Here is a 15,810-nt window from a genome sequence, read left to right as displayed (position 1 = left end):
CAAGGTGGGAGTAATGCATTGTTAATTCAGTCCCACTCGTCCACAGGTCACAGCATATCAAGAAAGTTTTCCACCAGCCAAAGAATAGCCAAATTATACACTCTATTTGTCCCCCAGAATAAAGTACACAACACCAGGTTTCTTTAAACAACAACATTAACTATTTATTAGAAAATAAATTATAAGTCTTAACTACTAATGAGATGAATCTATATAAATGAAAACACTCCTTATTTCCTTAACCCTCATGCACACCAGCATACATTCAAAACAAAAGGTTAATCAGTGAAAGGATTTTTTTGATTTACAGCTGTTTCTCAAGAATAAAAAGAATAAAAATAAATGATTGAGTTTATCGCGTTCTGGTCAGCTGTTTTCAGTACAGTGAGGTGTCTCAGAGTCAAATAGTCGGATGCCACTCGAAGTCTCTCCAGGCGAGGTTGATGATCAGTTTGTGATGGGTAGGCATTCAAGGCAATTTGTGTGTAGCCGCTGCCTCACAGGTCTTCCAACAGGGGTGCATCAACCAGTCTGCTCAGGACTCACAGCAACAAGCCAGCAATAGAAGCTTTCTGAAGATTTCAGGGTCTCTCAAGACACAGGATTAACAGGAACCACCCTGGATGCAGGAATTCTTCAGATAAGAGGCAGCAGAAAACTGCCACCTTTCAAATACAGAATTTCTTTTCAAGAGATGCAGGTTTTCCTTTATAGAGAAAGGTCTTTTCTCTGGTCTCCAGGCAAGGCACAGCCAGATTTCAACTGCCTGCTCCCCATGTTTTTTTCAAATTCTAAAAGTGAAACTAAACTTCAACAATCAAGTCACATGACAATCATAACTCTTGACCTGTCACCCCCTGAGTTGTTTGGAAACAAGTGTTAATTGTGTGATTATATGCAGGTGAAGGGAGTTAATTGGGGTTTAGTTGAGCACTTGAAAGCAGACATTCAGTGAGACTGGGAGGGGGATTTGTGTAGTGTTACATGTTTGTAGTCCTTTTACTCTATACAATAAATGTGAAACTGAGTAAATATCGGCTCCAGCCTTACCCTTCCATAACAAACTTTCTGCAGTTTTACAGTCTGTATTTTCACTCAGTTCAAACCCACCGTGTTTCAGCAATTATTGTCCACAGAAAAACTCCTTTTCCTTAGTTTTAAAAACACACAGAATTCTATGCGTTCAACACAAAAACAAAACTCTTACAACAACATAATTTGAAAAACAACAAAGAACGTCTAAAAGATCAATAAGGAGGAAAAAATTAGAGTACGAGAGAAAGCTAGCTCAAAATATAAAGACAGAGTAAAAGTTTCTATCGATATTTTAAAAAGAGTGAACAAAGTGAGCGTTGGTCCTATAGAATGTGAGTCTGAGGAATTAATAATGGAAAATAAGGAGATGGCAGATGAACTGAGTCAGTATTTTGCATTGGTCTTGCTATAGAGGATAAAAGTAACATCCCAGAAATAGCTGTAAATTTGCGAGGAGCAGCTTTGACAGAACGAGGTGCGGAGCGGACTTTCAGCTGAGCGGTCAATTTCAGTAAGTTACAAGTTAATCCCCTTTTGTTTCGGAGGACCAGGGGACTGCTGGGTAAGGGAAAACTATTTATTTATTTGGGCAGTGGCAGTACCTGAGACACTACACGTGTAGTGTCTCCCACCTCCCTCCTCTAACCAAAAAAAAAAGGACTCTGGTGTGTTGATAAGGTAAGCTTTTTATTTAAAAAGTTCAGCCCGTCGGATTGCTAAGCGAACAAGTTTTGACTTTTTTTTTTCGTTTGGTTTTTCAGTAGATTTGTTGGGAATCTAGAATAGTGGGAATGGAGGTAAAGGCAGTTGTATGTTCCTCCTGCAGAATGTGGGAGGTAGGGGTCGCCAAGAGTGTCCCTGCTGACTGCATCTGCGGGAAGTGCACCCAACTCCAGCTCCTCGCAGACCGCGTTAGGGAACTGGAGCTGGAGCTGGATGAACTTCGGATCATTCGGGAGGCGGAGGGGATTATTGACAGGAGTTATAGGGAGGCAGTCACACCTCAGGTAAAAGAAGTAGGTAGATGGGTTACCGTCAGGGGAAGGAAAGGGAACCAGCAGGCAGTGCAGGGATCCCCTGTGGCCGTTTCCCTCAACAACAGGTATACCGTTTTGGATACTGTTGGGGGGGACGACTTACCAGGGGTAAGCAATGGGGTGCAGGTCTCTGGCACAGAGTCTGTCCCTGTTGCTCAGAAGGGAAAGGGGAAGAGGAGCAGAGCATTAGTCATTGGGGACTCCATAGTTAGGGGAACAGATAGGAGGTTCTGTGGGAACGAGAGAGACTCACGGTTGGTGTGTTGCCTCCCAGGTGCCAGGGTACGTGATGTCTCCGATCGTGTTTTTGGGATCCTTAAGGGGGAGGGGGAGCACCCCCAAGTCGTGGTCCACATAGGCACCAACGACATAGGTAGGAAGAGAGATGGGGATTTAAGGCAGAAATTCAGGGAGCTAGGGTGGAAGCTAAGAGCGAGAACAACCAGAGTTGTTATCTCTGGGTTGTTGCCTGTGCCACGTGCTAGCGAAGAGAGGAATAGGGAGAGAGAGGAGTTGAACACGTGGCTGCAGGGATGGTGTAGGGGGGAGGGTTTTGGTTTCCTGGATAATTGGGGCTCTTTCTGGGGTAGGTGGGACCTCTACAAACAGGATGGTCTTCACCTGAACCAGAGGGGTACCAATATCCTGGGGGGGAGATCTGTTAGTGCTCTTCGGGGGGGTTTAAACTAAATCAGCAGGGGAATGGGAACCTAAATTGTAGTTCCAGTGTACAGGCTGTTGAGAGTAGTGAGGTAGGGGATAAGGTTACAGGGACGCAAGAGGGCACTGGCAAGCAAGAACCTGGTTTAAAGTGTGTCTACTTCAACGCCAGGAGCATCCGGAATAAGGTGGGTGAGCTTGCAGCATGGGTTGGTACCTGGGATCCTGATGTTGTGGCCATTTCAGAGACATGGGTAGAGCAGGGGCAGGAATGGATGTTGCAGGTTCCGGGATTTAGATGTTTCAGTAAGAACAGAGAAGAGGGTAAAAGAGGGGCGGGTGTGGCATTGTTAATCAAGGAAAGTATTACAGCGGCAGAAAGGACGTTTGAGGACTCGTCTACTGAGGTAGTATGGGCCGAGGTTAGAAACAGGAGAGGAGAGGTCACCCTGTTGGGAGTTTTCTATAGACCTCCGAATAGTTCCAGAGATGTAGAGGAAAGGATAGCGAAGATGATTCTCGACAGGAGCGAGAGTAACAGGGTAGTGGTTATGGGGGACTTTAACTTTCCAAATATTGACTGGAAATACTATAGTTCGAGTACTTTAGATGGGTCTGTTTTTGTCCAGTGTGTGCAGGAGGGTTTTCTGACACAGTATTTGGACAGGCCAACCAGGGGCGATGCCACATTGGATTTGGTACTGGGTAATGAACCCGGCCAGGTGTTCGATTTAGATGTAGGTGAGCACTTTGGCGATAGTGATCACAATTCGGTTAGGTTTACCTTAGCGATGGGCAGGGACAGGTATATACCGCAGGGCAAGAATTATAGCTGGGGGAAAGGAAATTATGACGCGATTAGGCAAGATTTAGGACGTGTAGGATGGAGAAGGAAACTGCAGGGGATGGGCACAAACGAAATGTGGAGCTTATTCAAGGAGCAGCTAATGCGTGTCCTTGATAAGTATGTACCTGTCAGGCAGGGAGGAAGTTGTCGAGCGAGGGAGCCGTGGTTTACTCAAGAAGTTGAAGCGCTTGTCAAGAGGAAGAGGGTGGCTTATGTTAGGATGAGACGTGAAGGCTCAGTTAGGGCGCTTGAGAGTTACAAGCTAGCCAGGAAGGATCTAAAGGGAGGGCTAAGAAGAGCAAGGAGAGGACACGAGAAGTCATTGGCGGATAGGATCAAAGAAAACCCTAAGGCTTTCTATAGGTATATCAGGAATAAAAGAATGATAAGAGTTAGAACAGGGCCAATCAAGGATAGTAGTGGGAAGTTGTGTGCGGAATCAGAGGAGATAGGGGAAGCGTTAAATGAATATTTTTCGTCAGTATTTACAGTAGAAAAAGAAAATGTTGCCGAGGAGATTACTGAGATACAGCCTACTAGGCTAGATGGGATTGAGATTCACAAGGAGGAGGTGTTATCAATTTTGGAAAGAGTGAAAATAGATAAGTCCCCTGGGCCAGATGGGATTTATCCTAGGATTCTCTGGGAAGCCAGGGAGGAGATTGCAGAGCCGTTGTTGTTGATCTTTATGTCGTCATTGTCGACAGGAGTAGTGCCGGAGGACTGGAGGATAGCAAATGTTGTCCCCTTGTTCAAGAAGGGGAGTAGAGACAGCCCTGGTAATTATAGACCTGTGAGCCTTACTTCGGTTGTGGGTAAAATGTTGGAAAAGGTTATAAGAGACAGGATTTATAATCATCTTGAAAAGAATAAGTTCATTTGCGATAGTCAGCACGGTTTTGTGAAAGGTAGGTCGTGCCTCACAAACCTTATTGAGTTTTTCGAGAAGGTGACCAAACAGGTGGATGAGGGTAAAGCTGTGGATGTGGTGTATATGGATTTCAGTAAGGCGTTTGATAAGGTTCCCCACGGTAGGCTATTGCAGAAAATACGGAAGTATGGGGTTGAAGGTGATTTAGAGCTTTGGATCAGAAATTGGCTAGCTGAAAGAAGACAGAGGGTGGTGGTTGATAGCAAATGTTCATCCTGGAGTTTAGTTACTAGTGGTGTACCGCAAGGTTCTGTTTTGGGGCCACTGCTGTTTGTCATTTTTATAAACGACCTGGATGAGGGTGTAGAAGGGTGGGTTAGTAAATTTGCGGATGACACGAAGGTCGGTGGAGTTGTGGATAGTGTCGAAGGGTGTTGTAGGGTACAGAGGGACATAGATAGGCTGCAGAGCTGGGCTGAGAGATGGCAAATGGAGTTTAATGCGGAGAAGTGTGAGGTGATTCACTTTGGAAGGAGTAACAGCAATGCAGAGTACTGGGCTAATGGGAAGATTCTTGGTAGTGTAGATGAGCAGAGAGATCTTGGTGTCCAGGTACATAAATCCCTGAAAGTTGCTACCCAGGTTAATAGGGCTGTTAAGAAGGCATATGGTGTGTTAGCTTTTATTAGTAGGGGGATCGAGTTTCAGAGCCACGAGGTCATGATGCAGCTGTACAAAACTCTGGTGAGGCCGCACCTTGAGTATTGCGTGCAGTTCTGGTCACCGCATTATAGGAAGGATGTGGAAGCTTTGGAAAGGGTGCAGAGGAGATTTACTAGGATGTTGCCTGGTATGGAAGGAAGGTCTTACGAGGAAAGGCTGAGGGACTTGGGGTTGTTTTCGTTAGAGAGAAGGAGGAGGAGAGGTGACTTAATAGAGAATTACAAGATAATCAGAGGGTTAGATAGGGTGGATAGTGAGAATCTTTTTCCTCGGATGATGATGGCAAACACGAAGGGACATAGCTTTAAGTTGAGGGGTGAAAGATATAGGACAGATGTCAGAGGTAGTTTCTTTACGCAGAGAGTAGTAGGGGCGTGGAACGCCCTGCCTGCAACAGTAGTAGACTCGCCAACTTTAAGGGCATTTAAGTGGTCATTGGATAGACATATGGATGAAAATGGAATAGTGTAGGTCAGATGATCGGCGCAACATCGAGGGCCGAAGGGCCTGTACTGCGCTGTAATGTTCTAATTCTAATTCCAAAAAATCAGGAAATGGAAGGGAGGGAGGAACTCAAGAAAATTACCATCACCAGGGAAGTGGTACAGAGCAAAATTGTCAGCGCTATGGGCTGACAAGTCCCTAGGTCCTACTGGACTTCATCCTAGGGTCTTAAAGGAAGTTGATACATTGGTTTTAATTTTCCAAAATTCCTTAGATTCAGAGAAGGTTCCATCAGATTGGAAAATAGCAAATGTAACTCCTTTATTCAAAAAGGGAGAGAGACAGAAATCAGGAAACTGCAAGCCAGTTAGCCATATGTCATCGGGTAAATGTTAGAAACTATTATTAAAGACATTATAGCAGAGCACTTAGAAAAATTCAAGGTAATCAGGAAGAGTCAACCTATGGTTTTGTGAAAGGGAATTCATGTTTAACCAATTTATTGGAGTTCTTTGAAGAAGTAACATTTGCTGAGGATAAAGGGGAAACCAGTGGATGTACTGTGCTTAGATTTCCAGAAGGCATTTGATAAGGTGTCACATCAAAGGTTATTGCGGAAATTAAAAGCTCATGGTGTAAGGGGCAACATATTCTGCTTTCTATTTTTACAACTAAAGTGAATAACTTCACACTTTCCCACATTATACTCCATATGCCATCTTGTTGCCCACTCACTTAATCTGTTTATATCTCTTTGCAGCCCCTCGGTGTCCTCTGTGGATAGAAGGTTGGCTAGCCATCAGGAAACAGAGTATAAATAGGTCATTTTCTAGTTGGCAAGATGTAACAAGTGATGTGCCACAGAGATCTATGCTGGGGCCTCAACTTTTTACAATTTATATAAATGATTTGGATGAAGGGGTCAAAGGTATGGCTGCTAAATTTGCTGATGACACAAAGACAGGTTGAAGAGTAAGTTGTGAAACATAGAAAATAGGAACAGAAGTAGGCCATTTGGCCCTTCGAGCCTGCTCCGCCATTCAAAAAGATCATGGCTGATCCTCTAATTCAGTACCTTGTTCCCACTTTCTCCCCATATCCCTTGATCCCTTTGAAGGACATAAGGAGGCTACAAAGGGATATAGATAGGTTAAGTGAGTGAGCAAAGATCTGGCAAATGGAGTATAATGTGGGAAAATGTGAAATTGTCCATTTTGGCAAGAAGAATTTTCAAAAAAGCATATTATCTAAATGGTGAGAGATTGCAGAGCTCTGAGATACAGAGGAATCTGGTGTCCTAGTGCATGAATTGCAAAAGGTTAGCATGCAGGTACAGCAAGTAATTAGGAAAGCTAATAAAATGTTATAATTTACTGTGAGGGGAATGGAATACAAATGTAGGTAGGTAGCTACAGGTATACAGAGCATTGGTAAGACCACATCTGGAGTACTGTGTACAATATTGGTCTCCTTATTTAAGGAAGGATATAAATGTATTAGAAGCAGTTCAGAGACGGTGTACTAGACTAATACCTGGATTGGGCAAGTTGTCTTATGAAGAAAGATTCGACAGGTTAGTTTTGTATCTGATTGACTTTAGAAGAGTAAAAGGTGACTTGATTGAAATGTAAAAGATCCTGAGAGGTCTTGGCAGGGTGGATGTGGAAAGGACGTTTCCTCTTGTGGGAAAATTTAAAACTAGGGATCACTGTTTAGAAATAAGGGGTGGCAGACTTAAGACTGATGAAGAGGGTCGCGAGTCTTTGGAACTCTTCTTCAAAAGATGGTGGAGCAGAGTCTTTAAATATTTTTAAAGCAGAGTTAGATAGATTCTTGATAAGCAAGGGTGTGAAAGGTTATCGGGGGTAGGCAGGAATGTGGAGTTGAGGTTACAATCAGATCAGCCGTGATCTTGTTGAGTGGTGGAGCAGGCTCAAGGGGCCAAGTTGTATACTTCTGCTCCTAACTCATATGTTTGTATGAGAGAGGAAACAGAGAACTACAAGCCAGTTAGCCTGACTTCAGTTGTTGGGAAAATGCTGGAATCTATTATTAAGGAAGTCTTAACAATGCACTTAGAAAAACACAGTATGATTAGAACAAGTCAACATAGTTTTACGAAAGGGAAATCCATGACAAATGTATTAGTTCTTTGAGGATGTAACTAGTCGAGTAGATAAAGGGTAGATGTATTATCCCTGGATTTCCAAAAGGCATTTGATAAGGTGCCATGCAAAAGGTTAATAGATAAGGGCTCAGGGAGTTGGGGTAATATATTAGCATGCATAGAGGATTGGTTAATGGACGGGAAAATAAGAGTGAGAGTAAATTATGCATTTTCAAGTTGACAGGCTGTGACAAGTGGAGTGTAGCAAGAATCACTGCTGGGGTCTCAGCTATTTACAATCTATATTAATTGCTTAGATGAAGAGACAGAAGGTAATGTATTCAAGTTTGCTGATGATGCAAAGATAGGTGGAAAGGTAAGCTGTGGCGAGGACACAGAGAGGCTGCAAAGAGATAGAGACAGGTTAAGTGAGTGGGAAACAAGATGGCACATGGGAAAGTGTGAAGTTATTCACTTTAGTCATAAAAATAGAAAGAAGAATATTTTTGAAAGGCAATTAGGAAGGCAAATGGCATGTTGACCTTTATTACAAGGAAATTTGAGTGCAAGAATAAGGAAGTCTTGCTACAATTGCACAGGGCTTTGCTGAGACCATATATGAAATATTGTGTACTTTTGGTCTCCATATTTAAAGAAGGATATATTTGCATTGGAGGTGGTACACTGAAGGTTCACTGGATTGGACACTGGGATGAGAGGGCTGTCCTATGATGAGAGGCTGAGTAAATTGAGCCTATAGTCTGAGTTTAGAAGAATTAGAGGCGATCACATTGAAACATACCAAGATTGTGAAGGGGCTTGACAGGGTAGATGCTGAGCGATTGTCTCCACTGGTTGGGGAAACGAGAACACGGTGACAGTTTCAGGATAACAGGCCAATCATTCAGGACTGTGAAGAGGAGAAATTACTTCACTCAAAGGGTTGTGAATCTTTGAAATTCTCCACCCCAGAGGGTTGTGACTGCTCCATCGTTGAATAGTATTTAAGGTTGGAATAGACAGATATTTGGTCTCTCAATGAATCAAGAGATATGGAGATCAGACAGGGAAGTGGAATTGAAGCCCAAGAGCAGCCATGATTGGATTGAATGGTGCAGCAGGGTTGACAGGCCGTGTGGTCTACTCCCACTCCTATTTCTCTTGGGTGACCACCAGACAGACGAGGAGGACCAGGTAGGAAGGGTAGGAATCCCCTGAATACATCTCGCTTTCTAACCAATATTCAGGTCTGCATATTGGAGAGAGCAATGTTTCCTCTGGGGAGTGCAAACAAAGCCAAGTCCACAGCACAATGAGTGACTCAGCTATACAGGGGGGCAGGGGGAGGAGGAAGGGTAGTAGAGGCAGAAACCCTCGCGGCATTCAAAATTACTTAGATATACATTTGATTTACCATAACCTAAAGGGCTATGTTCCAAGAGCTAGAAAGTGGGATTGGGTTAGATAGCTCTTTTTGGTTAGTACAGCCATGTTGGGCTGAATGGCCTCCTTCTGTGCCATAAATTTTCTATATTTCTGTAGAAAGGTAAAAGGAAAGCAGATATGGTTCCAGTGGCTTGGGGTCTGGTGGGTAAAAGAGCAGGTTGACACCAAGGATACACCACCTGATGATAATTTTCTGACAAAGGTCCTCATCCTCCTCCCAGTAAATACTGGCACACCCGTCCCACAATGCCAAAATCTACAGCCAGAGGAAAAATGTCAGCTATAGTTAATATCTGATGATGAAGTTAATATTAAAGGCAGAGAGCTACAAAGAGCCTCCTACAAAGACAACTCATTGTGTTTTTCATTGTAACCCTCAGTCAGCCTGTCTGCTCTCTGAGCTAATAGTTTTTCTGTTGAAAAGTACCCTGCATGCTTGTGGGATTTTAAGCCCTTCATGCTGATTGGAAACATCAAAAAATCCAAACTAACAACTGAAAAGACAAAAAGCATGTTTTTATCACAGCTTTGGGAGAATGATATGTAATGGAAAGCAGGATCACATTCTTCAAAAATCCTTCATGATCACTGCTTCACTTCAACCCTGAACAATCAAACAAACTCACTGCTCTGTAGATTTCATGTTGAGCCTCCAGACTGGGTTTTCATTCACTTAATTTTTACTTCTTGTTTATTTTCCTTTTAGCCGCACAAAGGTTCCCAATAGGTTGATTATTTTCCCGCCAAAGGTTCCTAGAATATTTGTCATGTTAAAGCACTTTTCCGGATCTAAATCTCCTTTTAAATTCTGATGAAGATTACACACCTCAAAATGTAAATCTCTTTCTACTCTGGATGTCGATTTATCTGTTGCGCGTTTCCCAACTTTTTCCGCTTTTGTTTCAGATTTCCACTATTTGTAGAATTGTGTTTTTATTAATATCGGCTGAGTTTTTGTATCAGTTTCATAGTAGATCTACTCAGAGATTTAAATTATAGTCTTCATGACCACTCCTTAAAGAAACTGAAACAAAAGTAACAAATTGTATTCAGTGTAGTGTCGATTAAAGAATATTTAACATGAAGTTCCTGCATTAAAGGATTGATTTAAGAGAGGAGATGCCGCAACTATCTACAGGGCTGAATGATTTGATTTTAAATATAAACCCCAGCGGGTGAGGTTTTATTTAATGGCCGTTACAAGACTATATTCCTCCTTTTTACTTCTGTCTCTCTTCCTGGTCTCTGTGTTTGACTCTGACAGTTTCATGTCTAAAATGTTCTCTCCCTCCCGTTCCCTTATCCCGATAGGACCCAGTTCCAGACACTGTTCCTGTGATTAGAGACATTTAGAAAGTTTTCACTGGACAATCTCCAGCAGCTCCCCATTCAACTCCTTTCACCATTAATAAAAACAGTCCAATCTCACTGGGAATAAAACCTACCCCGAAAATAAAGAATATTTCACACTCACCTCCTGCTTTCAGACAATCTGATTGAAGATTTACGCCTTTTCCCACCAGATCTGCAAGGAATTCTCAGGTGCTGCAGCAGCTACTCCCTGAAAACTTTCACTTCCGCTTTTCATTGAGTTACTTCACAAGGTAACTCGACTGGATTCTTGTCACAGAGTCATAGAGTCATACAGCACAGAAACAGGCCCTTCGGCCCATCATGTCTGTGCCGGCCATATAGCACCCAACTAGTCTAATCCAATATTCCAGCACTTGGCCCGTAGCCTTGTATGCTATGGCGTTTCAAGTGCTCATCTAAATACTTCTTAAATGTTGTGAGGGTTCCTGCCTCTACCACCCCTTCAGGCAGTGCGTTCCAGATACCAACCATCCTCTGGGTGATAAAATGCTTCCTCAAATCCCCCCTAAACCTCCTGCCCCTTACCTTAAATATGTGCCCCCTGGTTCTTGATCCCTCCGCTAAAGGAAAAAGTTTCTTCCTATCTAACCTATCAATGCCCCTCATAATCTTGTACACCTCAAACATGTCCCCCCTCAGCCTTCTCTGCTCCAAGGAAAACAACCCTAGCCTTTTCAGTCTCTCTTCATGATTAGATAAGATTAGATTAGAGATACAGCACTGAAACAGGCCCTTCGGCCCACCGAGTCTGTGCCGACCATCAACCACCCATTTATACTAATCCTACACGAATCCCATATACCTACCAAACATCCCCACCTGTCAATATATTTCCCTACCACCTACCTATACTAGTGACAATTTATAATGGCCAATTTACCTATCAACCTGCAAGTCTTTTGGCTTGTGGGAGGAAACCGGAGCACCCGGAGAAAACCCACGCAGACACAGGGAGAACTTGCAAACTCCACACAGGCAGTACCCAGAATCGAACCCGGGTCCATGGAGCTGTGAGGCTGCAGTGCTAACCACTGCGCCACTGTGCCGCCCTGCTGAAATTCTCCAGTCCAGGCAACATCCTGGTGAATCTCCTCTGCACCCTCTCCAGTGCAATCACATCCTTCCTATAGTGTGGTGACCAGAACTGTACACAGTACTCCAGCTGTGGCCTAACCAGCATTTTATGCAGCTCCATCATAACCTCCCTGCTCTTACATTCTGTGCCTCAGCTAATAAAGGAAAGCATCCAATATGCTTTCCTAACCACCTTATCCACCTGTGCTGATGCTTTCAGTGATCCATGGACAAGTACACCAAGGTCCTTCTGACCCTCTGTACTTCCTAGGGTCCTACCATCCATTGTATATTCCCTTGCCTTGTTAGTCCTCCCAAAATGCATTACCTCACACTTTTCAGGATTAAATTCTATTTGCCACTGCTCCGCCCATCTTACCAGCCCATCTATAACTCCCTGAAATCTAAGGATTTCCTCCTCACTATTTACAACAAAACCAATTTTCGTGTCATCTGCGAACTTACTGATCAATCCTACTATATTCACGTCTAAATCATTAATGTACACTACAAACAGCAAAGGTCCCAGCACTGATCCCTGTGGTACACCACTGGTCACAGGCTTCCAATCGCAAAAACAGCCCTCAACCATTACCCTCCGCCTCCTATCACTAAGCCAATTTTGGATCCAATTTGCCAAATTACCCTGGATCCCATGGGCTCTTACCTTCTTAACCAATCTCCCATGCAGGACCTTATCAAAAGCCTTACTGAAATCCATGTATACTCCATCTACTGCTTTACCCTCATCGACACATCGAGTTATCTCCTCGAAAAATTCAATCAAGTTAGTTAGACACGATCTCCCCCTGACAAAGCCATGCTGACTATCACTGATTAATCCTCGCTTCTCCAAGTGGAGATTAATCCTGTCCCGCACAATTTTTTCCAATATTTTCCCAACCACTGATGTTAGACTCACTGGTCTGTAATTACCTGCTACCCTTTTTGAATAATGGAACCATATTCGCTGTCTGCCAGTCCTCTGGTACCTCTCCTGTGGCCAGAGAGGATTTGAAAATTTGTGTCAGAGCCCCTACTATCTCCTCCCTTGCCTCACATAACAGCCTGGGATACATCTCATCTGGGCCTGAGGATTTATCCACATTTAAGCCCGCTAATACAGCTAATATTTCCTCCCTTTCAATGCTAATATGTTCAAGTATATCCCAATCCCCCTCCCTGATCTCTACACCTTCATCGTCCTTCTCCATAGTGAAAACCGATGAAAAGTAATCATTTAAGATCTCACCTATGTCCTCCACACAAAGATTGCTACGTTGGTCCCTAATGGGCCCGATTCTTTCCCTGGTTATCCTCTTGCCCTTAATATACTTATAAAATGCCTGAGGACTTACCTTTATTTTTCCCATCAGTGTGTTTTCATGTCCCCTCTTCGCTCTCCTAATTACTTTTTTAAGTGCCACCCTACACCTTCTTTACTCCTCTAGTGCCTCCGCTGTTTTCAGTGCTTGGGATCTGCTGTAAGCCTCCTTTGTTTCCTGATCCAATCCTCTATATCCCTTGACATCCAGGGTTCCCTGGACTTGTTGGTCCGACCCTTCACCTTAACGGGTACATGTTGGCTCTGAACTCTCAAAATTTCCTCTTTGAATGACTCCCACTGATGTGATGTAAACTTTCCTACAAGTAGCTGCTCACAGTCCACTTTAGCCAGATTCTGTTTTATCATATTGAAATCGGCCTTCCCCCAATTCAGTACCTTTATTTTCGGTCCATCTTTGTCCTTTTCCATAACTACCTTAAATCTTACAGAGTTATGGTCACTATCCCCGAAATGCACCCCCACTGACACTTCTACCACTTGACCGGCTTCATTCCCAAGGATTAGGTCCAGTACTGCCCCTTCTCTTGTAGGACTTTCTACATACTGGCTCAAAAAGCTCTCCTGTATGCATTTTAAGAATTCCACCCCTTTTAAGCCTTTTGCACTAAGACTATCCCAGTTAATATTAGATAAGTCGAAATCCCCTACCATTCTTCTTCTTCTTCTTTGGCCTCCTTGTCTCGAGAGACAATGGGTAAGCGCCTGGAGGTGGTCAGTGGTTTGTGAAGCAGCACCTGGAGTGGCTATAAAGGCCAATTCTAGAGTTGCTGACTCTTCCACAGGTGCTGCAGATAAAATTGGTTGGCAGGGTTGTTACGCAGTTGGCTCTCCCCTTGCGCTTCTGACTTTTTTCCTGCTAACTGCTAAGTCTCTTTGACTCGCCACGCTTTAGCCCTGCCTTTATGGTTGCCCGCCAGCTCTGGCGATCGCTAGCAACTGACTCCCACGACTTGTCATCAATGTCACAGGACTTCATTTCGCATTTGCAGACATCTTTAAAGTGGAGACAAGGACGGCCGGTGGGTCTGATACCAGTTACGAGCTTGCTGTACAATGTGTCCTTGGGGATCCTGCCATCTTCCATGTGGCTCACATGGCCAAGCCATCTCAGGCGCCGCTGGCTCAGTAAGGTGTATATGTTGGGGATGTTGGCCGCCTCGAGGACTTCAGTGTTGAAGATACGGTCCTGCCACCTGATGCCAAGGATTCTCTGGAGGCAGCGAAGATGGAATGAATTGAGACGTCGCTCTTGGCTGACATACATTGTCCAGGCCTCGCTGCCGTCGAGCAAGGTACTGAGGACACAGGCTTGATACACTTGGACTTTTGTGTTCTGTGTCAGTGCGCCATTTTCCCACACTCTCTTGGCCAGTCTGAACATAGCAGTGGAAGCCTTTCCCATGCGCTTGTTTAATTCTGCATCAAGAGACAGGTTACTGGTGATAGTTGAGGCTAGGTAGGTGAACTCTTGAACCACTTCCAGAGTGTGGTCGCCGATATTTATGGATGGGGCATTTGTGACGTCCTGTCCCATGATGTTTGTTTTCTTGAGGCTGATGGTTCGGCCAAATTCGGTGCAGGCAGCCGCAAACCTGTCTTGACTGTTTGGAGTCTTAGCTACCTACATTCTTGTTGCAGGACCTCATCCCTCTTTCTACCTATGTCGTTGGTACCAACGTGTACCATGACCTCTGACTGTTCACCCTCTCCCTCCAGAACGTTCTGCAGCCGCTCTGAAAATGTTTTTCCTCATGCCCCCCTAATCCTTCTACCAACCACCTTAAATCTGTACCCCCTGGTAATTAACCTCTCCACTAAGGGAAACAGGTACTTCCTGTCTACTCTATCTAGGCCCCTCAGAATATTATACACCTCAATTAAGTCACCCCTCAGCTTCCTCTGTTCTAAGGAAAACAACCCTATCCTAACCAATCTTTCCTCATCGCTGCAACTTTCAAGCCCTGGCAATATGCTTGTAAATCTCCTCTGTACTCTCTCCAGAGCAATTATGTTCTTCCTGTAATGTGATGACCAGAACTGTACGCAATACTCCAACTGTGGCCAACAAGCGTTTTATACAGTTCCAGCATTACATCCCTGCTTCTGTACTCTATACCTTGGCCAATAAAGGAAAGCATTCCATATGCCTTCTTCACCACTCTATCCACCTGTCCTGCCACCTTCAGGGACCTGTGGACATGCACTCCAAGGTCTCTCACTTCTTCTACCCCTCTCAATATCCTCCTTTTTATTGTGTATTCCCTCACTTTATTTGCCCTCCCCAAATGCATTATATCACACTTATCTGGATTGAATTCCATTTGCCACTTTTCCGCCCACTCAACCAAACCATTGATATCTTTCTGGGGTCTACAGTTATCCTCTTCGCTATCAAATACATGGTCAATTTTTGTGTCATCTGCAAATTTCCCTATCATGCCTCCCACATTTAAGACCAAATCATTAATATGTACCACAAACAGCAAGGAACCCAACACTGAGCCCTGTGGAATGCCACTGGAAACAGCTTTCCATTCACAAAAACATTCATTGACTACTACCCTTTCTTTCCTGTCACTGAGCCAATTCTGGATCCAACCTGCCACATTCCCCTGTATCCCATGAGCTTTCAATTTACTAACCCGTCTGCCATGTGGGACCTTGCCAAATGCCTTACTAAAATCCATGTATATCACATCCACAGTACTACCCTCATCAATCCTTCTTGTTACTTCCTCAAAAAACTCAATGAAGTTAGTAAGACATGACCTTCCCTTAACAAATCCATGCTGACTATCACTGATTAATCCGTGCCATTCCAAGTAACAGTTTATCCTGTCCCTC

At 43.9% G+C, this 15,810-nt stretch overlaps 1 protein-coding gene across 1 annotated transcript in view; it reads right to left on the bottom strand.

Annotated features, from left to right (window-relative positions):
• Window positions 1–10,711, bottom strand: part of LOC137345914 (butyrophilin subfamily 3 member A1-like) — a 195,891-nt gene extending 185,180 nt beyond the window's left edge. The window contains exon 1 of the mRNA XM_068009161.1: window positions 10,645–10,711. The gene's annotated coding sequence lies outside the window, so the exon portion shown is untranslated. The remainder of the gene's footprint in view (window positions 1–10,644) is intronic.
• Window positions 10,712–15,810: the final 5,099 nt, after the last annotated feature.

This window comes from Heterodontus francisci, chromosome 29 (genome assembly GCF_036365525.1).
Source record: "Heterodontus francisci isolate sHetFra1 chromosome 29, sHetFra1.hap1, whole genome shotgun sequence".
Taxonomy (NCBI): domain Eukaryota; kingdom Metazoa; phylum Chordata; class Chondrichthyes; order Heterodontiformes; family Heterodontidae; genus Heterodontus; species Heterodontus francisci.
Note: the sequence above shows the minus strand (reverse complement) of the source record. Positions and strands in the feature narration are given on the sequence as shown.